The following is a 17942-nucleotide window of genomic DNA, read 5'->3' as shown; positions in this document are numbered from 1 at the left end:
AATTTCTTTTTATTTTCATTGACATTCTCTGGGTTTATACAGTGGTGTTAGTGGTCATTAGTAGAATCTCTCAGTTAAAAGCTATAGTCAGTTTCTTCACAGATTCCACATATTCCATTCTTGCTTTCAAGAATGATTATACCGACTATCAGCTTCACTAACAATAATACGAGTGAACCCATATTCCCACAACTACTCTGGCACTGACTATCCCAATATTTTGGCATCATTTACAATTTATTGGGTATAAAACCAAAATTTTGAGTTATTTGGATGAGTACTTCCCTTATCAAAACTATGCAACATTTTTCATATGGTTAATAGTTGGCAATTCTTCTTTTAAGAAGTTTTTTTTCATATCTGTAGACCATTTATGTAGTAGAGAATGTCTTTTTGTTGTATTTCTGTTACTCATCTATTTCTTTTGCATATAAGATCCTTATCAGAGATACTTTATATAAAGAACATAAGCTTCCTCAGGGCAGAGTATTTCATTTTTTCTTTGTATCTCCATCACAGAGAACCTAATAAGTGCTTAACTAATATTTAAGTGGCATTATTAATTAATTTGGCTCTCATTAGAGTAAAAGTATTTCTTTGTTTTATAAGATTCTTCTTTCAGGCACTCTGAAACTAAGGTCTAAAAGTTCTGGTAGCCTTGATTTCCAACAATTTAAAAGTGAAATTGACTAGTTTTTCATTTTTTAAAAATTGTTGTAATCTTTATTATATATGAAATTGTCTTCAACATAAGTTACATCCTGATTAAATTTAAGATAATATTTTTTTATCTACTTAAAGGGCAACATGAGTCTAGAAAATATAATGCCTTTTCACTCAGGATTTCTTTGACCATAGAAACAAAAAACAAACAAAGAAAAACAAACCCTCAACTACAAACATCTAAATCAAATAAGCATAAAAAGATAACAAATATGGAAAAATTTCATCCATTTAAAAATGTAGAATGATTATTAAAGTTGGTGGAAAACAAAAAAAAACAAACAAAATTATTTTAGAGGGCAGACTTTACTGTTCAGGGGATGAAATCAAAGACCCTAGACCATTTATCAATTCCTACAGATAGCACAGCTTAGAATTATACTTAGAAATCATGCCAAAGATCGTCACAACAGCAATCCCTATGGCCATAGCTCTGATGATGTGGAATTTATTCTTGAAGACTTCCTTGATATCTTGTGGGTAAGACTTCAATATAAATGAGATAATGTCCTTGTTGGGGAAGGTGTGAGTGATCAACTGATCCAAACACAAGCCCAATCACAATAATCTAGTGGATGGTGGGTGGCTTTGAGGGTATCCTTATAGGGACCTTCATTGTTCCTCATAAAGTTATATATTTCTCTATAAAATGCCTGGACCTCACGAATCACCTCATCTTTGTAGGAATAACTGGAGATGGTAGCAGCTATTTTGGTGACAGAAATTCCCAAGAGGAAGGCAAAGTACAAGCCCACCCTATGCTGTGGCTCCTGCATGGCCCCATAGCCATGAAACCTACCAAACCCAGAAAATCTACCAACATCATGAGGGAACCTGGCCCAATCAAGATGTAAGTATCAATGCAAAAACTGGAATTTCTGTTGTCTTCTTGCTCATGGATATTCTTTGTCTGACAGTCAAATCGGAGCCATAGGCCAACGGAAAGGACCACAATTCCTGCCAGCCAAATGATGACCCACACGGTGAAGAATAGCCTGAGATGGGTTTGGGTTCTGTGAGGGATAGCTTGCTGTGAAGTTTCCCCATTCTGAAAAATCAAATCTAGAGTGGTTTCAGCATCCACTAGGCTTAAGTTTATAAGTCACCTGACCTTACAGGAATCTGGGATTTAGAGCAACAGAGACCCTCCTCAGGCCACCTCAGCACAAGACATGCTAAATAAGGGCAGAAGTGCTTTCCTGGCTTTGCTTTGGACACCCACATGTTTCCATGTCCTTTGCCTCTGAGATAGATTCCTGCACTTAGATTGTGAGCCTGACTCCCCACCAAAGGGAGTGAAGGCCATTTAGGGGTCGGGGTTTCTGCATAAGGGGGTATATAACCATGGACTTGCTTCCACATGTTCCTCTCTCCCTGCCAGATGCCATTTGAGCGACAGGGGCAGGGTCTTTTCTCATGAGAAAGAATAAAGACCTTTTCTTATCTCAGACTCAGAACTCTTTCCTTTCACACAGTTCTCAGTGAGTGGAGCTAGGTGGGTAGAATCAATTACCAATGCAGAGTCATTCTGAAGTGACCCAATGTTTGGATCTTTTCTGACTTTGACTACCTGAAACCAGCCAACCAGAGAGAGTGGTCTATAGGCACACTAAATAGATCTCCTTAGTATTAATCCTATCTCTAATTAGAGATAATAAGGGAGGGGCTAAAGTGGCACTATCCCATTGAGCCTCATTGAAATGCATACCAATTACTATGGTTTTGCCCTTCTGCCTTGGTTTGCTGCAATAAATTCCCTTTTGTCTTATTTTCCCTGAGTTTGCTTCATTAATCAGTGTAGGCCCAAACAAAGATTTCTTTTCACAGGGACACAGACAGAATCAGACCCAACAAGTAACTTAACTAAAGAAGGAACACTTATGATTCTTTTAATAGACTTGTTAATAAACCCAGCAGAAAGTGTTCTTCACAAAACAGTCACTCAACCACTGTTGAGTTGTTTTTCAGTTGTGTCTAACTCTCCATGGCACCATTTGGGGTTTTCTTGGCAAAGATGCTACAGTGGTTAGCCAGTACCTCTCTAGTTCATTGAGGAAACTGAAGCAAACAGGGACAAGTAACTTGCCCATGGTCACACAGCTAATAAGTGAATGAAGCTAGATTTGAACTCATAAAAATGAGTCTTCCCAGCAACAGGCCTGACACTCTCTCTATCCATTGCACCATCTAGCTAGGTTCTATCTCCTCTACTAGACTGTAAGGATCTGAAAACCTAGACTGTCATTCAAAGAATCACAATAAATTCTCATAGTTGAAAGAAGGGAGCCAGCTGCCTTGAGGCCACATGTGGTCCTCTAGGTCCTCAAGTGTGACCCTTTGCATGAATTTCTCTGAAATGTGGATTCAGTCAATGAGTCACATTTAAGGACCTAGGGTACCACATGTAGCCCCAAGGCTGCAGGTTAACTACCCCTCATTGAAAGGGATTTTAGAGGTCACTTAGTTTAATTTGTACCTAAAAAGGAGAGTCTATACTGGAAGATCTCCAGGGAAAGTAAACTTATTATTCTTTAAAGCTGGCCATTGTACTTGGGGGGGGGGGGGCTAATTATCAGGAAGATTTTCATTCCATTGTACCAATTTTTGCCTCTTTGTAACTTCCATCAATAGCTCTTATACTCTGTCTGGAATAAAGAACAAGTTGAATACTTTTTCTATATAGTAGTCCTTCAAACCCAGGAAGATATTTATCTTGTCTTCCTAAGTCTTCTCTTTTTCTGACTAAGCTATCAGCAGATCCTTCCATGAATCCTCATCAATAAATCAATCACTAAGCATTTTAAAGCACCTATTAAATGCTAGGCACTGGAGATATAAAGACAAAACAAAAATGGTTCTTTCCTTAAGGGAACCCACATTCTAAGTGGGAAAACAGTACACATGCATAAGGGGATCCTTAAGGGATGTAAAAACAAAATAGCAATAAGATAATTTTTTTTTAAAAAGCATGTATCAAATATAAGAGGCAAAAAGTAACCTTTCAGATAAAGGCACTAGCATCTAGGGTTTTATGGTCTCCATTCTACTTATTATTTTGGTCTGCTTCCTCTGAATTCCTTACAGTTTGTCAATATCCTTTCTAAAATGTAGCAGCCTGACCAGAACAAAATCCCCTAGCAGGAATATTTGCATGTCAGACAACCAAAGGGTTGGAGGCAATGATTAACCCAAAAGGTAGAAGAATTGAATGGACAGACATTTATTAAGAGGGTAGTATATAGAAACTACTAGGCACTAGGGATGCAAATGGTAGCAAGCAACACAGCCCCACCAGTTCCTCAAGGATCTTACATTTTAATAGGGAAATGCAACACATAAAGGGGAGTGGTGACCATCAGGAGTATTTTGGATAGTGTTGATTTCAGTAGGAAAGGAAGAGGAGGTTCTATTCAGTAGCATGACATGAAGAAGACCATAGAGCAGCACAGAATCTGGGTCCAGGATACCTATAGTTGCATAAAAGACAACAACAGAAGGGAAAAAATAATGCTTAATGCAAAGGGATGGTATAATGGAATAGGGACAAAGACACTACTTCACCCTAATTCTATTTATATGTTAACTCTAAACATTGACTTAACAAGTACAAGATATATTGAAAGTCACATCTGAAAATAAAGGAAAAATTTGAAGCAATGATATTCATTGGCAAGCATTTTTGCATTAAACAACTCTTATAGACATCTAACATTCGAAATGTATGGGGAACTGATGAAATGTAAGGTCAAAAGCCACTGTCCATTAGCCAAGTGACCCCAAAACACAAATAGTTTTTAAAATAAACCATTGATAATTATTTGAAATGATGTTACAAATCACTAATAATGATCAAAATGCAAATTGCCACAACCCTGAACTATTTTCTTATACTTTTTAATCTAGAAATATACTAAAGGATAGGGAAAACATCACTGGGGGAGCTATGAAAAAAAATTCTAATTTATTGATGGTAGAACTATAAACTTATTCAGCTACTCTGGAAAACAATTTGGAGTTGTATAAGAAAAGTTACTAAGTTCCTGCATTGTGACCCAGTGATCCCCAACTGGGACTGTACTCCAGGATGGTTATTAACAGCAAGAAAAGACCCATATGTCCAAACATATGCCCATGTTCATAGTTACATTATCTGTGATAACAAAAAGCTGGAAATAAAATATGTGACCAATAATTGAGAAGTAGTTAAACAAAATATGATTCATAAAGGTAGTGGAAGATTATCATGGCACAAAGAAGGTTGGATATGAAAAAGTCAGAATTCTTCATAGAAAGGTTTGCATAAAATGATGACAAGTGAAGAAATCAAAGCTAAAAGAATAATAAATGTGATGAATGTAACAGTACAAATAAAAAACTAAATGAAGAGACAAAGTTCTAGTCAAAAGAAATAGTGATAGTATCATCCAGCTAAAGTTTCAAGGATACATCCCTACTCTCTGTTAATAATTACTAATTTCTCTAGCTTTCCTTTTATTTTCTTTTTGGAGGGCAATTGGGGTTTAATGACTTGCCCAAGGTCACACATCTAGTTTTTGTGTTAAGTGTCTGAGGGGGAATTTGAACTCAGGTCCTCCTGACCCCAGGGCCAGTGCTCTATTCACCAGCCACCCTTTTCTAACTTTTCCAGAGGATTGAACAACACCAGGGAGTTTTAGGGGAAAGTATTTGTTAGACCTATCTATTAAATGAATACAGTTATCCCTTCCATATCCTGATTTTCCACATAGTAGTTTCAATATATTGTGGATTAGCATAAGATATTAAATGGGAATTTTGGGGGAGTTTTGCAGAAACTGCAGATTATATACGAATGCCAGCAGATGACACAGAAAACCTTTAGAAATTCAGAAATGAATAAAATCTAACCATAGAATTGTATAATATTAACATAATTTATTATTTAATACCACAATAATTCATACTTCTCTGTTATGAAGACAGGGTCAAAACATTTTTACCTAGATTTTCCAGATCAGAGGGGTGCCGGCCTCTAAACACCATGATGTGAAAGAGAAAATTGTGTGTGTATGTTTTTAATGAGTGTATAATAATATGTAGAAAGAGAAGTAGAAAAAAAGTGCTGAGAGATTTAAGAGAGATTACTTAAAACTTTGAGGCAGGAGGAAGGAGAATTAGGGAAGGCTTTACAGGATAGGTAGTTGTATGATAAACCTAGAAGAAGAAGGGAAAAAAATCAAAAGGAAGAGGGAGGAGAGAAAAGCATTCCAGGCAATAGAATACATGAGCAAAGATGTGGAGGTGGGAAATTGTGTCATGTAATTAGAATACAGCGAGAAATATATTTTGTTTGACTGTAACATTAGATCTAGTCATGTGAAACCAGACTGAAAAGACAATGGTAATGGTCTCATATCCAGCTAATTTGGTGCCATTTCCATATTCTTGCAGAGGTCATGAAATTTAAATTTATTTATTTTTAACAATTAGTTATCCAGAAGTGGAGTGAGCTACCTCAGCAGGTTGTGAATTCCCCATCAATTGGATAGTACCAAATTGAAGCTGAATGGTCAGTGGTACTTCAGAGAATATTTCTGTTGAGATATAGATTGGCCCAGATGACTTCCTTCTGATTCTCAGTAACCTTATTTATTATACTGTCCTAATCAAAAAAGAAGAAGAAGAAAAAGGAGGTCTTTTCCATCACTTGTAGCTTGCAGAATCTCTAATGGAAGTAGTTTTCCTGGTTTTGTACAGGAAAGATGCTTTGCGATTGGAGGCTCAAATGTCAGCCTTATGGTCATGGCACTCTTAGGATGTTGCCATACCATGCATAAATAAAGGTTATAGTTCCTATCATCAGAGCATCTAAGCACACTCAACAATGTATCAAAGTGTTCAATATGGTACACTGGAATTTTGTTGACATTCCTCTGTACTTGTCTCGCCTAATCTACATTTGGTGTGTTGTGCTCCATTCTGCTTGTCATAATTTAGAAAGTACACTAAAATGTTGGATAATATTCAGAGGACAGTAACTAGTATAGTGAAAGGTCTGAATACCATGCCATATATTGAAGAAATCATTGAGAGAAGTAAGGCTTATGATCTGATAGGGACAATTTGAAAGGCTTCAATTTGTAGTAATGCTGCCCTTAGAACTTTAGCTATCAAGCATGTGAATGGTCCATAATAATATTCCCCAGTTAGAGAGAGAAAATGCTGTTTAAAAAGTGGCATAGAGTTGGGACCCAGGGTGGTCTCATTCTGCAAACAAAGGGATACAAGGAAGGGAGCAGACAGGGTGGGAAATGCTTGTTAACAAGAACCAAGTTTAGATGAATCAGATGAAATCTTTAACAGGATAAGAGGACACACTTAAAAATGGGTGGGCAACTAGATGGCACAGTGGATAGACTCCTCTTTTAGAGCTTAATTCTGGCCTCAGACACTTACTAACTGCCTGACCCTGGGCAAGTTACTTAAAACTGTTTGCCTCAGTTCCTCATCTGTAAAATAAGATGGAGAAGGATATGGCAAATCACTTCCAATATCTTTTCCAAGAAAGGCCCATGAGGTCATGAAGAATAGGATAAGCCTGAACAACAGTCAATAAGCATGTCTTAAATGCATACTATGGGCCAGGCATCATGTTAGGAGCTTTACAAATATTATTTCATTTGACCTTCACAACAACCATGGGAAATAGATTCTATTGTTATTTCTGTTTTACAGTTGAGGAAACTGAGGCAGAAAGTGATTAAGTTGCTTGCCCAGAGTTACACAGCTAGTAAGTATCTGAGGCTAGATTAGAACTTGTACCTCCCTGACTTCAGGCTCAGTGTCCTAGCCACTTCAGCACCTTTCTGCCTCTCCATCCTCCCTATTGAATAACTTATAGATAGAATCACAACAGAATCACTGTTCAGCCCCAATTATAGTTGGTAATTCAAGCTAATTCTATTAACATTTATTAAGTATTCTAGGTGCTAGGGGTACCAAGATAAAAAGATCAAATGTTTTGTTCTTCAAAGAGTTTACATTACAATAGAAAGCTATGCAGTACACACAAGCAATTAGAAAGTGTTGTTTTGATTTTGTTTGTTTCTAAGGGATCTTTGATTCATTGACCTATGGAAATCCCAGTGAAGAAATTCCTTGACTAATGTAAACCAGTCTCCACTTCTTCATTACATAATTGGTTCTCAATTCTTAAATTCTGGCTTCCATCCTTTCCACTGTTCTCTCCAGTGTCCCCAGTGATCTATACATATCACCAGATCTATTAACCTCAGCCTCCTTCACCTCTTCCAGTATTTGGCACTGGAACCCATTTCTTTTTTCATGTACTGTCTCTCCCTGCTCCCTCCTGTGTCAGGATCATCTTCTGGTTGTGCTCCTACTCATTTGAAAGTGTCCCTCTGCCCAGGCTCTATGACCAGTATACCTTTTCTTCGCTCTCTAGGCTAGATTCTCTCTTACAGTAAGTTCTTCTATTCCCCTGCCTTCAATTATCTCCTCATTTCATATGATCCCCAAATCTATGCACCCAATCTTAGTTCCTCACCCCCAATTCCCCCACCCCTACTCCTTGAGATCCACTCCTTGGTTTTTAATTGCCTCATGGACAACTTCATTTGGATATCTTTTTTGCACTTCAAATTAAGAAAACTGAAGCTTTCATCACCCCCTCCTAAAACTAATCTGCTCACTTAATCTCTTCAATTCTGTTTTTGGCAGCACCCAGATGCAGTACTTTCCTCCACCCACATATATAGTTATCCCTTCCACATCAAGGAGGTTAGGGGTTGGTATGTCTGCAATCCAGAAAATCTGTCTAAAAATTTTTAGACACCTCTTAATACCAAAAAAAGAAGTTCAAATTATTATAGCATTAAAAGACAAAATATGTTGATATTATACAATACTATACATATATTTCATGCATTTTGGAGTTTTAAAATATTTTCTCTGTTATCTACTGGTCTTTAAATTTTATCTGTGGCTTCCACAAAACTTCCCCAACATTCCCATTTAATATCTTATGGCAACCCACAATGTCAAATCATGTCAAAATCATGATGGAGAAAGTTGGGATATGGAAGGGATAACTGTACAATTATTTTCCAAAGGGGGACAGAGCCAAGATGGCAGAGTAAAAGCAGGAAATTGCTGAGCTGCCACTCCAACCAACTCCAATACCTGTAAAATATGAATCTAAACAAATTTTAGAACTACAGAACCCACAAAGTGACAGAGGGAAACAAATCTCCCACTGGAGGCAACCTGACAGGCAGACAGGAAGGGTCTATCACACCAGGCTGGGAGCCGAGCAGCATGGACCCAGACCCAGGGTGGCCCCAACCAGTAGCCCAGACCAGCCAGTGCAGATTTCAGGAGAGTGAATCACTGGCAGCTGTGGCAGTTTCCAGACTTCTCAAACCATAAAGGCCAAAGAGAAAGTAAAAGGTCAGCAGGGAACTCTGTTGGAACTGGGTGAAAGAGGATCAGGATCCAGTCCCTGACCCCAGGGCAGCAGAGATTGTGGCAGTTTGGCAGCTGCAACTGCTGCTACATGGCTGTGTCTGGAGCTCCTGACCTGCAGATTGTAGGGGGACCAAGCAACCATTCAGAGCGTAATGGCTCTTACTTTGACCTGCTTGGATCTGAGTCATAATCTTAGGTGGTGTTACTGGGGTGAGGAATGTTAGTGTGCCAGAGTTTGTGGTGGCTGTAGAGAGGGCATCCTCCTCATAGTTCTGATAACAGCTCTGCCAACAACTGCAAAGACCCCAGCAATTTGGGACATAGCTCTCTCTCCACTCTGGAGCAGAGTTCTACCATGGCAAAGATCTCAAAAGTCAATTAATTGACTGGCAAGATGAGCAAGCAGAGGAAGCACAACCAGACCTTTTGGGGGGGACAAAAAGGAGCAAAACATGGAACCAGAAGAAGACAAAAAGTCAAAACTCCTGCATCAAAAGCTTCTAAGAAAATATGAACTGATTACAGGCCATGGAGGAGCTCAAGAAGGATTTTGAAAATCAAGTAAGAGAAGTGGAGGAAAAATTGGGAAGAGGAATGAGAATGGTGCAAGAGAATAATTAAAAGGGAATCAACAGCCTGCTAAAGGAGACCCCAAAAATAAAACCTTAAAAAATAGACTAACTCAAATGCCAAAAGAGATCCAAAAAGCCAATGGTGAGAAGAATGCATTAAAAAGTCAAATTGGCCAGATAGAAAGGAATTTCAGAAACTCACTGAAAAGATCCTTCAAAATTAAATTAGAGCAAATGGAAGCTAATGACTTTATGAGAAATCAAGATACCATAAAACAGATCCAAACAAATAAAAAAAAATAGAAGGCAACATGAAATATGTCATTGGAAAAACCACTGACCTGGAAAATCGATCCAGGAGAGATAATTTAAAAATTATTGGACTACCTCAAAGCCATGATCAAAATAAGAGCCTAGAAATCATCTTTCAAGAAATTCTCAAGGAAAATTGCCCTGATATTCTAGAACCAGAAGGCAAAATAGAAATTCAAAGAATTCACTGATTTGCCTCTTGAAAAAGATCCCCAAAAGAAAACTCCCATGAATATTATAACCAAATTCCAGAGTTCCCAGATCAAGGAGAAAATATTGGAAATAAAATAAGAATAACACAAAATCTAGCAGGTTCTACATTAAGGGATCAAAGGGTTTGGAATATGATAATCCAGAGGTCAAAAGAGCTAGGATTAAGACCAAGAATCACCTGTCCAGCAAAACTGAAAATAATGCTTCGGGGGAAAATATAGTCATTCAATGAAATAAAGAACTTTCAAGTATTGGTGATGAAAAAACCAGAGCTGAACAGAAAATTTGAGTTCCAAATACAAGAAACAAGAGAAGCATGAGAAGGTAAACAGGAAAAATAAATCATAAGGAACTTATTAAAGTTGAACTATTTACATTCCTATATGGAAAAATGATAATTGTAACCCATGAGACTTTTCTCAGTATGAGGATAATTAGAGGGAAAATATATATATATGTATACATACATATATGTATATATAGGAGGGTGTATGTGTGTATAAATACACATGTGAGTGTGCATATATGTGTGCATATGCATACATAAACAGATGGCACAGGATCAGTTGAATAGGAAGGGATGATATCTAAAATATAAAATCAAGAGATGAGAAAGGAATACAATGAGAGAAAAACAGGAGAGATAGATTAGGGTAAATTATCTCATATAAAAGAGGCAAGAGGAAACTGTTACAATGGAGGGGAAGAGCAGAAAGATGAAAGGGAATGGGTCAACCTTATTCTCATTGAATTTGGCTTAAGGAGGGAATAACATACATTCAGTTCAGTATCTTACCCTACAGGAAAGTAGGGGGAAGAGAATAAGAGGGGGGATGATAGAAGGGAGGGAAGATTGAAGGAGAGGGTAGTTAGAAGCAAACACTTTTGAAAAGGGATAGGGTCAAAGGAAAAAATAGAGTAAGTGGGGGCAGGATAGAATGGAGGGAAATACAGTTAGTCTTTCACAATATAACTATAATGGAAACATTTTGTGTAACTACACATGTACAACATATATTGAATTGGTTGTCTTCCCAGTGGGGGTAGGTGAGGAGGGAAGAAGGGAAAGAATCTGGAAATCAAAGTTTAAAAAAATGTAAAAAACGTTTTTACATGCAACTGGGAACCAAGATATACAGGCACTAGCATATAGAAATCCATCTTTCCCTCCTAGAAAGTTAGAGGGAGGATGGGGGAGGATATAAGAGAGAGCAGATTGGGAGAAGTGGTATTCAGCAGGCTTTCTATCTTGGGGTAGGCATAGGGGAAAGATGGGGAGAAAATTGGTAACTCAAAATCTTGTGCAAATTAATGTTGAAAACTGAAAATAAATAAATAATTGATCGATTTTTTTTAAAGAGATTCACACTGAAACACCTTATTAGGAAAGATTTGTCTCTTCTACTGTTCTTTACCCAGGCAAGGTCACAAGGCCTCTGCATCTAACATCAGTTGTGGAGTCAAGGAGATGCCAAAAGCAGAGGACAGAGCAACTGAAACTAAGGGATAAGGCTTGTTTCCATGCAAACATTCCCGTGATGATGAATGAGGTAAACATTTTCAGAAATGATACAGACAGGATGGCTTTTCAACAGACTTCTAGCAAGTGGAGTTGTTGGGCATTAACAGTTTTTCAAAGCAATACCCTAGATGTGTAAGTATCAGATGAACATCATGATCAGAGTGTTCCCCAAGAGGATCCTGTAGCAGAAGAGGTCCAGGAAACTGCCAGTCTGTTTGGAGATCCCCTCTGCTGGGGGCATCAGTGAAAGAGTGCACTTTAGCTACAGATCCCTCTTGGCAATGAGGTAGAAGGCATCTTCTGCTTCCTGGAGTCGTTCCTGGAAATATAATCTGGGAATATAACTCAGGAATGAATCTGGAAGAGATTTGAGAGAAATGTGTAATGTATAAGTATGTGTATATAATAATACAATACAAAATAACACAATAAATAATATAATTAAACATTTAAAAAAAACAATTATTTTCAAAATACTTTTGATCCTACTGTAGACTTAACCTCTTGGACTCTTCCACTCATTTCCCATTGCACGGCCACCACACTATTTCAAACCCTAATAATCAAATCTTTCTTGAACTACTGCAATAAGCAGCTTCCTAATCTGTCTCCCTACCTTCAGCCTTTCCCCTCTCTAGATTATCCTTCACACAGCTGCAAAAGTGACCTCCTTATTACTAATGTCTGACCATGTTACTCCCCACTTCAAAAATATTCCATGGCTCCCTGTTCCCATTATGAATTTTTTTTAAATGAGCACATTAGCCTGGTGCTCAAAATATTCCCTAATCTGCCTCAAATTTTCCATTCTCATTTTAGTTCAGGATACACTTCATGTACTCAACATTCTGAGGAAAATTAATTTTAATGCTGCATCATTTGATTATTAATATTAATTTGTACTGTTCCCTTCTCTGTTTAAAATTCCCAGCTCTTAACTTTTGCTCACATAGAAAAACTGTTTCAACAGGGCGGCTAGGTGGCGTAGTGAATAGAGCACCAGTCCTGGAGTCAGGAGGACCTGAGTTCAAATCTGGCCTCAGACACTTGACACACTTACTAACCATGTGACTTTGGGCAAGTCACTTCACCCCAATTGCCTGCCAAAAAAAAAAAGCAAAACTGTTTCCAGAAACAAGCTGAGGAACATGGTCACACTCCAGTCCCTCACAGGGCCTGGTCTGCGACTCTCTACTTATCCCATAAACAAAACTTGTTTGGTTGGTTGGTTGGTTCCTGTCCTCCAAAGAGGACAAAAATGACAAGTCTATGCTAGAGTCAAGTTAGAGTGCATCCAACTCTGGCTGATCAGATCCATACGAGCTCAGAATGCTCCCCCATGGATCAGGCACAAATAGTCCATGTGAACATTTGGGGTGATTCTCTAAATTGCATACCTTACATCTCTTTTGAGCTACTTCAGTTCTGCTTTGCTCATAGAGCATGGCACCTTCTCTGATGTGGGCACATCATGCTAAGTGGTCCCATGCCAGTGTCTCCCATGTCACACTATCAGTTCCAAAGTTCTTAAGAGAGACCTTGAGAGTGTCCTTATATTGCTTCTTCTGACTACCATGCGAACACTTGCCCTATAGGATGGTTATCACTACCAAGAGTCATTTGTGCAACCTTGGTCCCTTCATCAGAATTTGGGGCACCCTGGCTCTTGAAGGAGAAATTAAGCCAGAGAGGTTCTGATCCTGAAAGATTTTGCTTGCCTGGATTGCTGCAGGTTGCTAACACTCTTGACCAGACCTCCTTCCTAATCTGACTACTCCTCACCTTGGCTATGAAGTAATGGGGAAGGGCTGTGGGCTCTTAGCTCACTTCCTCATCAATTATATGCCAATTAGGGCTGTCATTCACTTATTAGGGGAGGACGTGATAATGTGCTATCAGGAAGACAGGTGGGTATTTAAGATGATCCAAAACCCTGCATCTTTGTCTTCACTAACCAAGAAAAGTCACTGACTATTAATTTATTAATTATTGCCTGACCTATTGAATAGATTGTTAATACCTGGAAATTGTTGTAATTTTATTACTGACAGTTCTAGACAAAATAGGCTCACTATTCATTCCTAGTCTTATCCTTCCTCCAAACCTCTTTGCTTCTATAAACATTTTCCCCCATGCCTGGAATACCCTTTATTTATTTATCTTTCTTGTAAGACTTACCTCAGATGCCATATGCTTCATGAAACTTTTGTAACAGAAGAATAGAAGGATCACAAGTCTCGACGAAACCTCAGAGACCATCTAATCCAAACACCTCATTTTGCAAATTAGGACAGTGAGGTCCAGAGATATTAACTCACTTGCCCAGAGTCACACAGGGAATAACCATCATCTGACAGGATTTGAACCTAGATCGTCTGACTTGTGAGTTAGTATTCTTTCCACTGACACGCTGCCTCTAATACTTGTGTTGTTGTACAGTCTTTTAGTTATGTCTGATTCTTTGTGACTATATCTGGGGTTCCCTTGGAAAAATATATTAATGTGACTTGCCATTGTCTTCTCCAGCTCTTTTCACAAATGGGGAAAGTGAAGCAAATGGGATAGAGTGACTTGCCCAAGGTCAAGTGTCTGAGGTCAAATTTGACCTCAGGTCCTCCTGATTCCAGGATTGGCATTTTAACCATTGTACCACCTAGCTGTTCAATCTCTCATATATCTTTAGTTAAAAGAGATCTCTCCCTATTTGGACCTCTCAGGTCTCTCTGACCTCTCATTTTCATTTAAACACTTAAAATTTTGTATTATATTTGTATACATAGCTCCCCTTCTGGACTGCAAGCCCTTTGAGAGCAGGTATTATGTGATCTTTTGTCTTCATATCTCCAGTATTCACACAGTTTATTGTATGCATTATGTGACTAAGGAATGTTGTATTAAATTGAACTCAGTTGAACAGGAAACCAAGACATGTCAAGAGAAGAAACTCTAAGTTCTTAACCACAAATCCCTACATATGCTATAATTAGTAATAATTTTCATGCATCAACTTTTATTATATCCATTTGTTATTATGATCTTTTTCAGATGAGGTGGTCTTAGACTTATTATAGAAAGGAATTTTGTATTTGGACGCAAAAAGGTAAATTTTAAGTCCTGCATCTGGCAGTTGCTGTGCACACCTCCAAGTTCTCTGAGGTGACCCTGTGTTCTGGAATTAAGTCAGGATGGATTTGAAAAGTGATTTTTCCCCCTCAGGACTAGAGAGCCTCATTACTTGTTAGAGACTTTTATTCATTGGTCATTGACAAAAGGCAGGTTGTCTTGCTCATTTTTTTCCTTGGAGAAGAGTGCAAACCTTTCTGAAATTCTCTGCTCATCATTATTATAAGATGGGGAAGTTGAATGAAAGAATCACTAATATCACTTTTAGCTCTAAATCTCTTATTCTCTGGGTCAAAAGTTAATGATCTTTAGGGTTGTGACCTTGAGTTAAAAGGGCCACAAGCAGGTTGGCATGTGAAAAGAAGCTTGGTCCCCAAAATCTTGTCTGAGGCAGAACAACCTGTGATGACCTTCAGCTTTTCATGGGAACTGCATGAAAACCAGCTAAATGTGAGCTAGATCTGGAATCTGAAAGACCTAAGTTCAAATCCTGCTTTGGATATTGGCTAGTTGTGCAGAATTGGCCAAGGCATTTAACCACTCCCTGCCTCAGTTTCCTCATATGTAAAATGGGAATAATAAAAATAATAGCACCAACCTGTTGTGAGTAAAAAATGAGGTCATGTTTGTAAAGGATTTTGAAAACCTTGAAAGGTTTTCAAACTTTGAACTTTGAAAAAGTACCAAGTTAGTCAGGCAATAAACAATCATTAAGTGCCTACTGCATATCAGGCATTGTGTTAAGCTCTAGGTATAAAAAAAGAAACAAAAGCAAACATACATGTGCAAACAAGCTATATCCAAGATAAAATTAGAAATAATTAAGTGCAGTGAGGCACTAGAATTAAGAGGGGTTGGGAAAGGGTATGTACATGTTAGTTCTAGGAGCAGAACCGGAGAACCAAACCACTTTCAAACTGGAAAGAAACTGAATTCTTGGAATTGGAAGAGAACTTTGTAAGTTTAGTCAAATGCCTTCTTTTCATTCGAGCTTTCGCTCTTTTAGTGTTTTAACTAATTTCTTGCAATACTTGTCACTCACCTTTGAGAATCCCCCTCATTCTTCAGTAGTTTTCCCTTCTATGTTGTAACAACCAACAAGGCTGGGGTGCTTGGTTAAGTGTAAAGCCTATCATAAGCAGCTCTCCTGAGGACTGCTGCTGTGAATAACTTTAAGGATCTAATCACATAGTATAGTGAACTCCCTATTTATTCAGCAATAACTAAAGCAAAATATTCAAGAAAGCAAAGCACATCATTCACAACAATATAATGTAACAATTTATTACTAAGGTGGTCACATAGTCTTAAACAAAACTTATCATTCAGGAAGTTACAATCTCTTCAATCAATATAGAGTACCCAAGTAAAGTCTTCTTTCATCTTGACTAGAGGCTGGCTTCCAATCATCCTTAAGGAGTAGCAGAAAGTACAAACACTATCCACCCTTAGGTCACAGTAAGTTACAGTATCATCAGTAAATACTGAGTGTCCAAGTAAAGTCTTCTTTCATCTTAATTTAAGGCTGATTTCCAAACCTCATGGTTCCTCTTCCATGGGCTAATGGTTCCCAGTTCTTGCCTGAATTTACAGGTAGGCAGCTCTCCCAACTCTTTCCTAGATTCACCTGACTCTCACCTTGATTCACAGCTGGGTAGCTCTTTGCTCCAGTTTCATTCCTCAACTTACTGCTCCACTCCAAGCTCTTCAGAGCTTTGGTTTCTAGGAAGATAAAGCTTAACAGAGCTACAACAATATTAATACATATCATCGACACTATCATGATCTCAATCCACTTTCTGGTAGACAAAGTAACAAAACTCAACAGACAAAGATCCTGTCTGAGAAATCAAACACAAATCAACAGTAAAGTCCCAGGACTTCTGCAAACAGCAGAAAAGTCCTCTTTCAAGATTTCTATCTAAAATAACAGACAGAATGCTTTTGTCTGACAGACCAACAGAGTGCTACAGAGTGCTGAAATCACAAGCATTCTCCCTCTCAGTTCTGCTTGGTCCCAGTTCATGCTCAAGTTTTTCACTGGAACATTCCTTAATGTTCCACCCTTCCTGTTCTACTCTTTCGGCAAGCTCCTCCCACTGTGGGTTCCATGTGATTACTTTAGGCCTACTAAGGGTAACTCAATGTATATTATTTCCATCAAAGACTTGATACAATCAAAAGTAAGGCTCAAAGATACTTAAATAGTTGAAAGTACTAGAGCAAAGCACTATTTTACTTGCCATTACACTACTTCAGCCTTCTTGAGATGAGAAGGATATAAGAGTGAGAGATTGTGGTGTTCAGTTTCCTTCTCTGAGTAACTTCTGGGGAATTAGAACTGGTCCAACTGACTGTCTGGTCTGCTTTTGCTCTGTGCCTGTATTCTGTTTCTTCCTATTCTGTGGCACAGATGGAACACTTTCTATCTTGCCCACCTTTTCCATCTTCCATCCTTTTTTTCAAGTGCCTGGTAAAAATCCATATCTGCAACTTTTTGCGGGTTGATGTGTGGAGAGAAAAGTTGAGAAGATTCATTGCCATAGAGGTTCTTATAGCTGAACTCCAAATCACAAGCTTATTCTGCTTTTTGCAGTGGGAAAATAGAACCAGTTGAGGAAAAGGCTTATGCCTGAATGCTCTGAGTATTAAAAATTCTCCAATGTTTATTTATGAGGTTTTGACCTTGGGTAGAGTTTCTGTCTTCTTTTCTTGTGGACTCCATTGAAATTATTCTATATCTGGTACATAATCCTATCCTTTTAAGTTTGGGGGGTAAGAGAAATTTGTAGAAATAAACCAGTTAAAGAGCTTGGCACCACTGTGCATGCACATAAGACCATCTGTGGAGGCAGCTATGACTGTGGATATATTGAACTCAGGAATTTTAAATTGGAATGGATTAAATTGAACTTCCAGCTTGGACAAGTAAGGAGAAAGAAAGAAAGAAAGAAAGAAAGAAAGAAAGAAAGAAAGAAAGAAAGAAAGAAAGAAAGAAAGAAAGAAAGAAA

At 38.1% G+C, this 17942-nt stretch overlaps 1 pseudogene; it reads right to left on the bottom strand.

Annotated features, from left to right (window-relative positions):
* Positions 1-1070: 1070 nt before the first annotated feature.
* The window catches only part of LOC138156024 (CD9 antigen-like), a 133557-nt pseudogene continuing 116685 nt past the window's right edge, over positions 1071-17942 (bottom strand).

The sequence above is a fragment of the Petaurus breviceps genome, unplaced genomic scaffold, assembly GCF_028583685.1.
Source record: "Petaurus breviceps papuanus isolate PSGF00001 unplaced genomic scaffold, PetGlider_PUasm1.0 98, whole genome shotgun sequence".
In the NCBI taxonomy this organism is placed as follows: domain Eukaryota; kingdom Metazoa; phylum Chordata; class Mammalia; order Diprotodontia; family Petauridae; genus Petaurus; species Petaurus breviceps.
The sequence above is the reverse complement of the archived record's forward strand: the minus strand, read 5'-3'. Positions and strand labels throughout refer to the sequence as shown.